The sequence below is a fragment of the Orcinus orca genome, chromosome 20 (assembly GCF_937001465.1).
Source record: "Orcinus orca chromosome 20, mOrcOrc1.1, whole genome shotgun sequence".
Taxonomy (NCBI): Eukaryota; Metazoa; Chordata; class Mammalia; order Artiodactyla; family Delphinidae; genus Orcinus; species Orcinus orca.
The window spans coordinates 4,905,415-4,919,018 of record NC_064578.1 but is presented as its reverse complement, the minus strand read 5'-3'; the positions used below and the strand labels follow the sequence as shown (position 1 = coordinate 4,919,018).

The window sequence follows — 13,604 nt, the reverse complement described above, 5'->3', positions numbered from 1 at the left end:
AGTTTCTGCTGTATAACAAAGTGAATCAGTTATACATATACATATACATATGTTCCCATATCTCTTCCCTCTTGCGTCTCCCTCCCTCCCACCCTCCCTACCCCACCCCTCTAGGTGGTCACAAAGCACCGAGCGGATCTCCCTGTGCTATGCGGCTGCTTCCCACTAGCTACCTGTTTTACATTTGGTAGCGTATGTATGTCCATGCCACTGTCTCACTTCGTCCCAGCTTACCCTTCCCCCTCCCCGTGTCCTCAAGTCCATTCTCTACGTCTGCGTCTTTATTCCTGTCCTGCCCCTAGCTTCTTCAGGACCATTTTTTTTTTAGATTGCATATATATGTGTTAGCATACGGTATTTGTTTTTCTCTTTATGACTTACTTCTCGACTAGCTAATTCTTAGTCTTCGAGGAAAGGAGGAAGAAACAGCATTTATCTCTGCTCTGGGCCGGATGTTCTCCGCACCTCCCAGCCCCGAAGCCTGAGGGAGTGATTCCCATTTACAGATGAGGAAACTGAGGCTCTGGGAATGCTGAGAGCAGCTGCTGAGGCTGGAGCTGGGGCCCGAGCCCAGGCCTGCCCAGCGCTGTCCACGCTGCCCTGACTTCCAACCTCACAGCGCAAGCAAAGCCCCAGGGCAGGAGGCCAGCGGCACTGTGGCAGGAGTGAGGGGGATGGAGTTGGGAGGGCAGCCCGGCCGGACAAGACGGCCAGGGATGGAGATGTTGTGACACTAAAACTCCAGCAAGGGGGAGGCTGCTGGGAAGGTTTAAATCCAGTGTCTTCTCTAAAATCTGAGCAGTCGGTATTTGCCAGTGGTTCAGGGACGGACGCCCCGCTCCAACCAGTTCAGGGCAGAGAACCTCAGCTCGTAAAATCCACCGGACGAGGGCAGAGCCAGTGAGCGCACGTGGGCGGAGACAGCAGGGCCCCGCGAGCCTTGGGAGAGCAGAGCAGGCCTGCTGCCTGCCCAGGGTCCCCCCCATCTTCTCCGCTGCCCTCTCCGCTCTCCTCCAAGGCCTCGCCACTTTCTGGAGACCCGCTTCAGCCCAGGGGTCTGCCCACAGTCCCACCGCTGTAGAGACCATCTCTCTGGGTCGCCCCGCCGCTAGTTACCCGGCCTCAGCCGTGGGCAGGGCGGAGGAATGATCGGCCCAGTCTGGAGACGGGGAGACGGGCCCCGCGAGGGGTCCAGCTGGAAGGCGACTCTGTCTCTGGACCAGTCGAGTGGAGCGGTTGGCGTCCACTGTTCCCATGGTGGTGGGAGGTGACAAGTGTCGGAGGTGGGGGACGGTTCCTAGGGGCAGGGGCGGGCCGTAGCCCATCTACCACAGAGCCTGGTGTGGATGGGTGACAAAGGCTGGAACCGCCCCCCCCCCAGGCTTGTCCGTTTCAAGTACGTTGCTGTGAATCTTCCCACCACACCTGGCTCGTAGCAGAGGCTCAGTACGTATTTTCCATCCACTGGAGAAACGCAGCCCTCATTCCTGTGCACTAGACAGCGCTTCCTGAGCAAAATTTAGTCCCTCCTTGATAACTCTGGCAGGGAAGGAGGGAGACCAGAGAGCTGCCTTAGCTATTGCAAACGCTGTTTTCCTGGGAGAGAGGTGTGGCTCTTTTCCACGCTGCTCCAGAGAGGACTGCCACGGGCACTTGCTCCTTCCCCTCGCCCTGCTCTGGGGTCCACCTCTCACCGGCTCTGCGATACTCCCAGCCACCCCGAAGGGGTAATCCCAGCAGGTGCCCTCTGGGCAGCAGTCAGGCCCGGGGAACGTGCTCTTCCCCCGTCGCTACTGGCCGTCCCGCTGCCTCCTTCCCACTACCCTCAAGTCTTGGCAGATGGTCCCTCAAGGCCTGATCCCAGGAGTCCCTTCTTTCCCCTCGAGAATCTCATCTCCATCCACGTCTTCACTTGCCACCTGCACACCTGATGACAAGAGTGACCGTCGTCCTTGCTTGCCTGGGGCAACGCCCGTCCGAGGTGCCCCTGTCTTGGCATAGTTGTTACGAGAGCGTCCCTTCCCTCTCGGAAGTGTCCCAGTTTGGACCAACAGTGCTATGGTCTGCCCACCGAGGACGCGCACGTGGGTATCGACAACGCAACTCAGCCACCTGCAAAGGGTCCCCTGGCTTTGACAGCGACCATCACCCTGGGTGCCCCGCATCACGGCCCCTTACGGGCAGGGTCTTTCTGACCAGGCTTGGCCCCCTGCCCTGGCTCTCCCCACAGAGTCCTGCCCCCTGGGGCTGCTGTGTGGGAATAGGACACAGTCCCCACCCACCCATCCCAGGAACCCACAAGACCTCACTTCCTGCAAATCCAGTTCCTGCCCAGGAAGCACAATCCCAACTGCCTTGATGGAGGACTGTTGGGTGCAGGCATGTTCTGGGTGATGACTTGCATTCAGTCTGAAGACCCCGAGGGGGCCTGTTACAGGAGCGCCATTGTCCCCACTGACAGCTGAAGACACAGGCCCAGAGGGATGGGCCTGGGAGCTGCTCTTACAGCCCTGCTGTGTGACCTGAGACCTACAGGGCAAGTTCCCTCTAAACACAGAAAAGGGAAGTTAAAAGACATGCTTCTCTCCGCAGTCCCACTTCCACCTCTCCCGAGCTACACAGTGTCCCCAGGCCCCCTGCCTGGCAGTGAAGGCAGGTCTGCAGGGAATGCTGGTATTAGTGCCCAGTCCTGGGGCTGTGAGGGGGGATTTGAGGGGACAGGTAGGTCTGGAACCCAGCACGGTGTCTGCGGCACGCAGGCTCTTAGGTGTGGTGGCTCCGTGGGTGGTCACCTGCCGTGGCTGGAGAGGCGAGGAGGCCACAAATCCCCCTTTGCCACTGTCAGCAGGGTCAGAAACCTGTCTGATGCTAAAAATGGTTCTGAGCCTGGATCCCCATCATCAGGCATCGCGGGTGCTGTGCATACTATTGGCCACAAGATGGCGGTGTTGCCTTTCCCTTTCCTGAACTTGGGGCCTTTTTTTATATATATATAAATTTATTTATTTATTCTTGGCTGCGTTGGGTCTTCGTTGCTGTGCGCGGGCTTTCTCTAGTTGAGGTGAGCGGCGTCTACTCTGTTGTGGTGCGCGGACTTCTCACTGTGGTGGCTTCTCGTTGCGGAGCACAGGCTCTAGGTGCGTGGGCTTCAGTAGTTGTGGCACATGAGCTCAGTAGTTGTGGCGCAGGGCTTAGTTGCTCCGTGGCATGTGGGATCTTTCCGGACCAGGGCTCGAACCCATGTCCCCTGCATTGGCAGGCGGATTTTTAACCACTGCGCCACCAGGGAAGCCTGAACTTGGGGACTTTAATCACAACTTAGCAAATAACAAACCCACCTGCCACCCCCAGCCCCCAGGCGGGTGTGAAACCTGCACCCAGATTCCGCACAGCAGGCTTCCCATCCTCTCACAGGAGCTGACAGCGCTCAGAACCGCTGCAGTGACCTGAGCTGTCCAAGCCTGCTGCTCCGCTGGCTTTCACCAAGTTTCTCCACAGGCTCTTGGGGGCCCCCCAGCCGGAGCTGGTCGTCATCTCCAGTGGAGCAAGAGTGGGCATGTTCGCAGATGTCCCAGGGCACCCCCTCCCCAGGCCCTCAGATGGGTCACCGTGCAGGCTGACTCAAGACACGGCTTTCTGGTTCCGGCACGGAGCCCAGATCACAAATCCCTCCCGCTAAATGTAGAGGCCGTGGCCTCAAACTTCAGACATTTGGTAACCACCAGGGCGAGTTTTATATCACTGCCATAAAGAAACACTCAGTGTTTCCTGTCAATAAATAGAAGTTAAGAGTAAAAATAATACGTTAAAAACAAAGCAGTATTACAACATTCTAGATCAGTTTGGTTGCTTCTGAGATGCACGTTAGGGAGTGGGAAAGATGGACAAAGCACCAGACAGACTTACAGACGTTCCCCTTGAGGATCCAGAAAGTCCTCAGAAGACTTTTGGAAGAATGAGAATCGGAAAAAGATTGAATGAGATGCTGGCTTTGTCCAAGAGCCTCCAGATAAGCGCACCTCACACTTCGGGAAACTTCTGGGGGACCCTGTCTCTGGACACACACAGTGCGCTCTTCCCTTGGGCTTATCGACGTCAGTTGCTGCAGATGTGCTCTCGAGGGGCCAGCGGTCAGTACGAGGACCGGAAGGAAAGCCACGTGCAGGCAGAACTCAGAGCCCGGCGAGGAGCTGCCCTCGGGGGCCAGGAGATGGGCGGCTCCCCAGCCCCACGTGGCCAGCGGCTGGCGCCCTGATGCTGGGGGACTGTCCAGGCTCTGTGGGCCTTCCGGAGCTCTGCAAACGCTGGATTAAGCTTTCGCTTAAAAATCTCGCACACGGGTCTGCACGTCACCTCCCTGCACGGACGCTGGTGTTAGCGGCCATGCTGCGGCTGTGGGATATTTGACAAGATAAGGCCAGCATGGTGTCTGCCGGGCAGCGAGATGCCCTCAGATGTGCAGCAGAAGCAGCCCATCCATAAATGTGGCGCCTCAAACGCGAGCATACGGGGGGCTTGGGGCACCAGGTAATCTCAGCTTCATCAGGCCCTCCGAATACCCAGGCTTGCCCCCAGGTGTGTTCAGTGGAAGCCCACGCCGACAACTGCCTTAAACTCTGAACATTTGCATCTTTTTGTCTGCACGACTCAGCGCTCTCTCTGGGTTCTGTGCAACCACAGAGACGGGTCAGCTTGTTGAAATAAGCACTGGACATCCCAAACCCCTCGGTTCCAATTTCTGCAATTCTCAGAACAGCCTTGTCGCTGAAAGCTTTTTTACCCAAGACCTCAGGATCACGAGGCCGCCACCCTCCAAAGCAGCAGCTGATAGCTGACCTTCTGAAGAGGAAGGTCATGTGTTGAAACAACCATGGGACTCATCAGTCCTGGCCTGAAGCCAGGCAGCAGGGGGCCTGCCAGGGGCATGGGCTTTTGAGGGTCTTACACGTCACACACGAGAGAAATTTATTAACAAACACGTGACACCTCCGTCCCTCCAAGCTTAACCTCCACTCCTGCAGTGACACCAGTCGAGCCCAGAGGAACACTCTCCGTGTCCCTTGTTTTATGTCCTTGAATCAAAAGGCCGCTGTGCCCAGCACCGGTGGTTGGCAGGCTGTGCTGTCACCCGCAGACACAGCGCCGCTTCAGAGCAGAGGGGGGACTGGAGCGGCAGAAGAGCGTAGGTGACAAGGAAGACACATCATGCAACTGTCAGGCCCTTCCTTTCCGATGGCAGAAATCCAAGGGATTTTGGCAGGCCCAAGTGTAGCCGCCCAGAAGGCCAGGACGGTTCATGAGTTAGACACGCCTGTACTTTCTGACCATCCCAACCCACGGCCCCATCCATGGAACCCCCAGACATAACTGTACTGTCATGATTGTTATATGGATGACCTTCAGACACATAAAAACTGTAGCTTTACAGTACTTTTTTCCCTTCAATTTTGTCATCACAAAGACTACCTGTGACAGTAGAGGTTAGGACCTAATTTATTTGAACCCAGATACGGGTTCTAACGCTGGTGTCATCACTTATGAGCTATGGGGCCATTACTGAATTTACAACAAGTAAATGTCACCATTTTAGTTTATAAAACAGATGTAGGGCTTCCCTGGTGGCGCAGTGGTTGAGATTCCGCCTGCCGAGGCAGGGGACGCGGGTTCGTGCCCCGGTCCGGGAAGATCCCACATGCCGCGGAGCAACTGGGCGCGTGAGCCATGGCCGCTGAGCCTGCGCGTCCGGAGCCTGTGCTCCGCAACGGGAGAGGCCACAACAGTGAGAGGCCCGCGTACTGAAAAGAAAAAAAAAAAAAAAACAGATGTAAGCCAGTAAAAATTTTTTCCTTGGCCCCTGACGAGGGCTTGTTTTTTTTAATTAATTTGTTTTTTTTATTGAAGTATAGTTGACTTACAATGTTGTGTTAATTTCTGCTGTACAGCAAAGTCTTTAGTTATACATGTATATACATTCTTTTCCTTTATGGTTTATCACAGGATATTGAATATAATTCCCTGTGCTATGGGGTAGGACATTGTTGTTTATCCGTTCTCTATATAATAGTTTGCATCTGCTAATCCCAAACTCTCAATCCATCCCTCCCCCGTTCCCCCTCCCACTTGGCAACCACAAATCTGTCCTCCATGTCCATGAGTCTATTTCTGTTTCATAGAGAAGATCCCACATGCCGCGGAGCGGCTGGGCCCGTGAGCCATGGCCGCTGAGCCTGCGCGTCCGGAGCCTGTGCTCCGCAACGGGAGAGGCCACAACAGTGAGAGGCCCGCGTACCGCAAAACAAAACTAAACAAAACCAAAAAAACCTTGGCTATTGTGAATAGTGCTGCTGTGAACATAGGGGTGCATGTATCTTTTTGAATTACAGTTTTGTCTGGACATATGCCCAGGAGTGGGATTGCTGGATCTCATTGTAGCTTTACTTTTAGTTTTTTTAAGGAACGTCCATACTGTTCTCCATAGTGGCTGTACCAATTTACATTCCCACCAACAGTGTAGGAGGGTTCCCTTTTCTCCACACCCTCTCCAGCATTTGTTACGTGTAGACTTTTTTTTTTTTTAACATCTTTATTGGGTGTTAGGTTACAAGGGTGTGGGTTACAAGGGTGTGTTAGTTTCTGCTTTATAACAAAGTGACTCAGTTGTACATATACATATGTTCCCATATCTCTTCCCTCTTGCGTCTCCCTCCCTCCCACCCTCCCTATCCCACCCCTCCAGGCGGTCACAAAGCACGCGAGCTGATCTCCCTGTGCTATGCGGCTGCTTCCCACTAGCTAGCTATTTTACGTCTGGTAGTGTATATATGTCCATGCCACTCTCTCACTTTGTCACAGCTTACCCTTCCCCCTTCCCATATAGTCAAGTCCATTCTCTGGTAGGTCTGTGTCTTTATTCCCGTCTTGTCCCTAAGGTTCTTCAGGACCTTTTTTTTTTTTTTTTCGTAGATTCTATATATGTGTTAGCATACGGTATTTGTTTTCCTCTTTCTGACTTACTTCACTCTGTATAACAGACTCTAGGTCCATCCACCTCACTACAAATAACTCAATTTCATTTCTTTTTATGGCTGAGTAATATTCCATTGTATATATGTGCCACATCTTCTTTATCCATTCATCTGTTGATGGACACTTAGGTTGCTTCCATGTCCTGGCTATTGTAAATAGAGCTGCAATGAACATTTTGGTACCTGTCTCTTTTTGAATTATGGTTTTCTCAGGGTATATGCCCAGTAGTGGGATTGCTGGGTCGTATGGTAGTTCTATTTTTAGTTTTTTGAGGAACCTCCGTACTGTTCTCCATGGTGGCTGTATCAATTTACATTCCCACCAACAGTGCAAGAGGGTTCCCTTTTCTCCACACCCTCTCCAGTATTTATTGTTTGTAGACTTTTTTGATGATGGCCATTCTGACCGGTGTGAGATGATATCTCACTGTAGTTTTGATTTGCATTTCTCTAATGATTAATGATGTTGAGCATTCTTTCATGTGTTTGTTGGCAACCTGTATATCTTCTTTGGAGAAATGTCTATTTAGGTCTTCTGCCCATTTTTGGATTGGGTTGTTTGTTTTTTTTGATATTGAGCTGCATGAGCTGCTTGTAAATTTTGGAGATTAATCCTTTGTCAGTTGCTTCATTTGTAAATATTTTCTCCCATTCTGAGGGTTGTCTTTTTGTCTTGTTTATGGTTTCCTCTGCTGTGCAAAAGCTTTGAAGTTTCATTAGGTCCCATTTGTTTATTTTTGTTTTTATTTCCATTTCTCTAGGAGGTGGGTCAAAAAGGATCTTGCTGTCATTTATGTCAGAGTGTTCTGCCTATGTTTTTCTCTAAGAGTTTGATAGTGTCTGGCCTTACATTTAGGTCTTTAATCCATTTTGAGTTTATTTTTGTGTATGGTGTTAGGGAGTGTTCTAATTTCATACTTATACATGTACCTGTCCAGTTTTCCCAGCACCACTTTTTGAAGAGGCTGTCTTTTCTCCACTGTATATTCTTGCCTCCTTTGTCAAAGATAAGGTGACCAGGGCTTCCCTGGTGGCTCAGTGGTTGAGAATCTGCCTGCTAATGCAGGGGACACGGGTTTGAGCCCTGGTCTGGGAAGATCCCACATGCCACGGAGCAACTAGGCCCGTGAGCCACAACTACTGAGCCTGCGCGTCTGGAGCCTGTGCTCCGCAACAAGAGAGGCCGCGATAGTGAGAGGCCCGCGCACCGCGATGAAGAGTGGCCCCCGCTTGCCACAACTGGAGAAAGCCTTCGCACAGAAATGAAGACCCAACACAGCCAATAAATAAATAAATAAATAAATAAATAAATAAGCCAAGCATTTGAAGCCCTTAAAAAAAAAAAAAAAGATAAGGTGACCATATGTGCATGGGTTTATCTCTGGGCTTTCTATCCTGTTCCATTGATCTATATTTCTGTTTTTGTGCCAGTACCATATTGTCTTGATTACTGTAGGTTTGTAGTATAGTCTGAAGTCAGGGAGCCCGATTCCTCCAGCTCCGCTTTTTTCCCTCAAGACTGCTTTGGCTATTCAGGGTCTTTTGTGTTTCCATACAAATTTTAAGATTTTTTGTTCTAGTTCTGTAAAATATGCCATTGGTAATTTGATAGGGATTGCATTGAATCTGTAGATTGCTTTGGGTAGTATAGTCATTTTCACAATATTGATTCTTCCAATCCAAGAACATGGTATATCTCTCCATCGGTTGGTATCATCTTTAATTTCTTTCATCAGTGTCTTAATAGTTTTCTGCATACACGTCTTTTGTCTCCTTAGGTAGGTTTATTCCTAGTTATTTTATTCTTTTTGTTGCAATGGTTAATGGGAGTGTTTTCTTAATTTCACTTTCAGATTTTTCATCATTAGTGTATAGGAATGCAAGAGATTTCTGTGCATTAATTTTGTATCCTGCTACTTTACCAAATTCATTGATTAGCTCTAGTAGTTTTCTGGTAGCATCTTTAGGACTCTCTATGTATGGTATCATGTCATCTGCAAAGAGTGACAGTTTTACTTCTTCTTTTCCAATTTGTATTCCTTTTATTTCTTTTTCTTCTCTGATTGCTGTGGCTAAAACTTCCAAAACTATGTTGAGTAAGAGTGGTGAGAGTGGGCAGCCTTGTCTTGTTCCTCATCTTAGTGGAAATGGTTTCAGTTTTTCACCATTGAGGACGATGTTGGCTATGGGTTTGTCATATATGGCTTTTATTATGTTGAGGAAAGTTCCCTCTCTGCCTACTTTCTGGAGGGTTTTTATCATAAATGGGTGTTGAATTTTGTCAGAAGCTTTCTCTGCATCTATTGAGATGATCATATGGTTTTTCTCCTTCAATTTGTTAATATGGTGTATCACATTGATTGATTTGCATATATTGAAGAATTCTTGCATTCCTGGGATAAACCCCACTTGATCATGGTGTATGATCCGTTTAATGTGCTGTTGGTTTCTGTTTTCTAGTATTTTGTTGAGGATTTTTGCATCTATGTTCATCAGTGATATTGGCCTGTAGTTTTCCTTCTTTGTGACATCTTTGTCTGGTTTTGGTATCAGGGTGATGGTGGCCTCGTAGAATGACTTTGGGAGTGTTCCTCCCTCTGCTATATTTTGGAAGAGTTTGAGAAGGAAAGGTGTTAGCTCTTCTCTAAATGTTTGATAGAATTCGTCTGTGAAGCCATCTGGTCCTGGGCTTTTGTTTGTTGGAAGATTTTTAATCACAGTTTCAAGTTCAGTGCTTGTGATTGGTCTGTTCATATTTTCTATTTCTTCCTGGTTCAGTCTCGGAAGGTTGTGCATTTCTAAGAATTTGTCCATTTCTTCCAGGTTGTTCATTTTATTGACATAGAGTTGCTTGTAGTAATCTCTCATGATCCTTTGTATTTCTGCAGTGTCAGTTGTTACTTCTCCATTTTAATTTCTAATTCTGTTGATTTGCATCTTCTCCCTTTTTTTCTTGATGAGTCTGGCTAATGGTTTATCAATTTTGTTTCTCTTCTCAAAGAACCAGCTTTTAGTTTTATTGATCTTTGCTATAGTTTCCATCATTTCTGTTTCATTTATTTCTGATCTGATCTTTATGATTTCTTTCCTTCTGCTAACTTTGGGGTTTTTTTGTTCTTTTTTCTCTAATTGCTTTAGGTGTAAGGTTAGGTTGTTTATTTGAGATGTTTCCTGTTTCTTAAGGTAGGATTGTATTGCTATAAACTTCCCTCTTAGAACTGCTTTTGCTGCATCCCATAGGTTTTGGTCATCATGTTTTCATTGTCATTTGTTTCTAGGTGTTTTTTGATTTCCTCTTTGATTTCTTCAGTGATCTCTTGGTTATTAAGTAGTGTATTGTTTAGCCTCCATGTGTTTGGATTTTTTACAGACTTTTTCCAGTAATTGATATCTAGTCTCATAGCGTTGTGGTCAGAAAAGATACTTGATACGATTTCAATTTTCTTAAATTTACCAGGGCTTGATTTGTGACCCAAGATATGATTTATCCTGGAGAATGTTCCATGAGCACTTGAGAAGAATGTGTATTATGTTGTTTTTGGATGGAATATCCTATAAATATCAATTAAGTCCATCTTGTTTAATGTATCATTTAAAGCTTGTGTTTCCTTATTAATTTTCTGTTTGGATGATCTATCCATTGGTGAAAGTGGGGTGTTAAAGTCCCCTCCTAATGATTGTGTTACTGTCGATTTCCCCTTTTATGGCTGTTAGCATTTGCCTTATGTATTGAGGTGCTCCTAGGTTGGGTGCATAAATATTTACAATTGTTATATCTTCTTCTTGGATCGATCCCTTGATCATTATGTAGTGTCCTTCCTTGTCTCTTGTAATAGTCTTTATTTTAAAGTCTATTTTGTCTGATATGAGAATTGCTACTTCAGCTTTCTTTTGATTTCCATTTGCATGGAATATGTTTTTCCATCCCCTCACTTTCAGTCTGTATGTGTCCCTAGGTCTGAAGTGGGTCTGTTATAGACAGCATATATATGCGTTTTGTTTTTGTATCCATTCAGCCAATCTATGTCTTTTGGTTGGAGCATTTAATACATTTACATTTAAGGTATTTATCAATATGTATGTTCCTATTACCATTTTCTTAATTGTTTTGGGTTTGTTATTGTAGGTCTTTTCCTTCTCTTGTGTTTCCTGCCTAGAGGAGTTCCTTTAGCATTTGTGGCAAAGCTGGTTTGGTGGTGCTGAATTCTCTTAGCTTTTGCTTGTCTGTAAAGGCTTTAATTTCTCCATCAAATCTGAATGAGATCCTTGCTGGGTAGAGTAATCTTGGTTGTAGGTTTTTCTCCTTTATCACTTTAAATATGTCCTGCCACTCCCTTCTGGCTTGCAGAGTTTCTGCTGAAACATCAGCTGTTAACCTTATGGGGACTCCCTTGTGTGTTATTTGTTGTGTTTCCCTTGCTGCTTTTAATATTTTTTCTTTGCATTTTATTTTTGATAGTTTGATTAATATGTGTCTTGGCGTATTTCTCCTTGGATTTATCCTGTATGGGACTCTCTGTGCTTCTTGGACTTGATAAACTATTTCCTTTTCCATATTAGGGAATTTTTCAACTATAATCTCTTGAAATATTTTCTCAGTTCCTTTCTTTTCCTCTTCTTCCTCTGGTTCCCTATAATTCGAATGTTGGTGCGTTTAATATTGTCCCCGAGGTCTCTGAGACTGTCCTCAATTCTTTTCATTCTTTTTTCTTTATTCTGCTCTGCAGTAGTTATTTCCACTATTTTATCTTCCAGGTCACTTATCCGTTCTTCTGCCTCAGTTATTCTGCTATTCATCCATTCTAGAGAATTTTTAATTTCATTTATTGTGTTTTTCATCATTGTTTGTTTGCTCTTTAGTTCTTCTAGGTCCTTGTTACACATTTCTTTTATTTTCTCTATTCTGTTTCCAAGAGTTTGGATCATCTTCACTATCATTACTCTGAATTCTTTTTCAGGTAGACTGCCTATTTCCTCTTCATTTGTTTGGTTTAGTGGGTTTTTACCTTGCTCCTTCATCTGCTATGTGTTTCTCTGTCTTCTCATTTTGCTTAACTTACTGTGTTTGGGGTCTCCTTTTTGCAGGCTGCAGGTTCGTAGTTCCCGTTGTTTTTGGTGTCTGTCCCCAGTGGCTAAAGTTTGTTTAGTGGGTTGTGTAGGCTTCCTGGTGGAGGGGACTAGTGCCTGTGTTCTGGTGGATGAGGCTGGATCTTGTCTTTCTGGTGGGCAGGTCCACGTCTGGTGGTGTGTTTTGGGGTGTCTGTGTCCTTATTATGATTTTAGGCAGCCTCTGTGCTAATGGGTGGGGTTGTGTTCCTGTCTTGCTAGTTGTTTGGCATAGGGTGTCCTGCACTGTAGCTTGCTGGTCGTTGAGTGGAGCTGGGTCTTGGCGTTGAGATGGAGAGCTCTGGGAGATTTTCGCCGTTTGATATTACGTGGAGCTGGGAGGTATCTTGTGGACCAGGGTTCTGAACTTGGCTCTCCCACCTCAGAGGCACAGCCCTGACCCCAGGCTGGAGCACAAAGAGCCTTTCATCCACACGGCTCAGAATAAAAGGGAGAAAAAATAGAAAGAAAGAAAGAAGATAAAATAAAATAAAGTTATTAAATAAAAAATAATTATTAAGAAAAAAAAATTTTAAGTAAAAAAAAAATGCACAGACAGAACCCTAGGACAAATGATACAAGCAAAGCTATACAGACAAAATCTCACACAGAAGCATACACATGCACACTCACTAAAAGACAAAAAGGGGAAAAAAATATATATATCGTTGCTCCCAAAGTCCACCTCCTCAATTTGGGATGACTCGTTGTCCATTCAGGTATTCCACAGATGCAGGTACATCAAGTTGATTGTGGAGATTTAATCCGCTGCTTCTGAGGCTGCTGGGAGAGATTTCCCTTTCTCTTCTTTGTTCTCACAGCTCCCAGGGGCTCAGCTTTGGATTTGGCCCCGCCTCTGCCTGTAGGTCGCCGGAGGGCGTCTGTTCTTGGCTCAGACAGGACGGGGTTAAAGGAGCCGCTGATTCGGGGGCTCTGGCTCACTCAGGCTGGGGGGGAGGGAGGGGCACGTAGTGCGGGGCGGGCCTGCGGACGTTGCAGCAGCCTGAGGCGCGCCGTGCGTCCCCCCGGGGAAGTTGTCCCTGGATCACGGAACCCTGGCAGTGGCGGGCTGCACAGGCTCCCCGGAAGCGGGGTGTGGCGAGTGACCTGTGCTCGCATACAGGCTGCTTGGTGGCGGCAGCAGCAGCCTTAGCGTCTCCTGCCCGTCTCTGGGCTCCGCGCTTTTAGCCGCGGCTCGCGCCCGTCTCTGGAGCTCCTGTAAGCGGCGCTCTTCCCCTCTCCTCGCGCACCAGGAAACAAAGAGGGAAGAAAAAGTCCCTTGCCTCTTCGGCGGCTCCAGACTTTTCCCCGGACTCCCTCCCGTATAGCCGTGGCTCACTAACCCCTTCAGGCTGTGTTCACGCCGCCAACCCCAGTCCTCTCCCGGCGCTCCGACCGAAGTCCGAGCCTCAGTTCCTAGCCCTGCCCGCCCCGGCGGGGGAGCAGACAACGTCTCACGCTCGTGAGTGCTGG

General features: G+C 47.9%; 1 protein-coding gene across 1 annotated transcript in view; it reads left to right on the top strand.

The window, feature by feature from the left end:
- Positions 1-13,604, top strand: part of OSGIN1 (oxidative stress induced growth inhibitor 1) — a 57,117-nt gene that overhangs the window by 6,413 nt on the left and 37,100 nt on the right. The gene's annotated exons all lie outside the window — the stretch shown is intronic.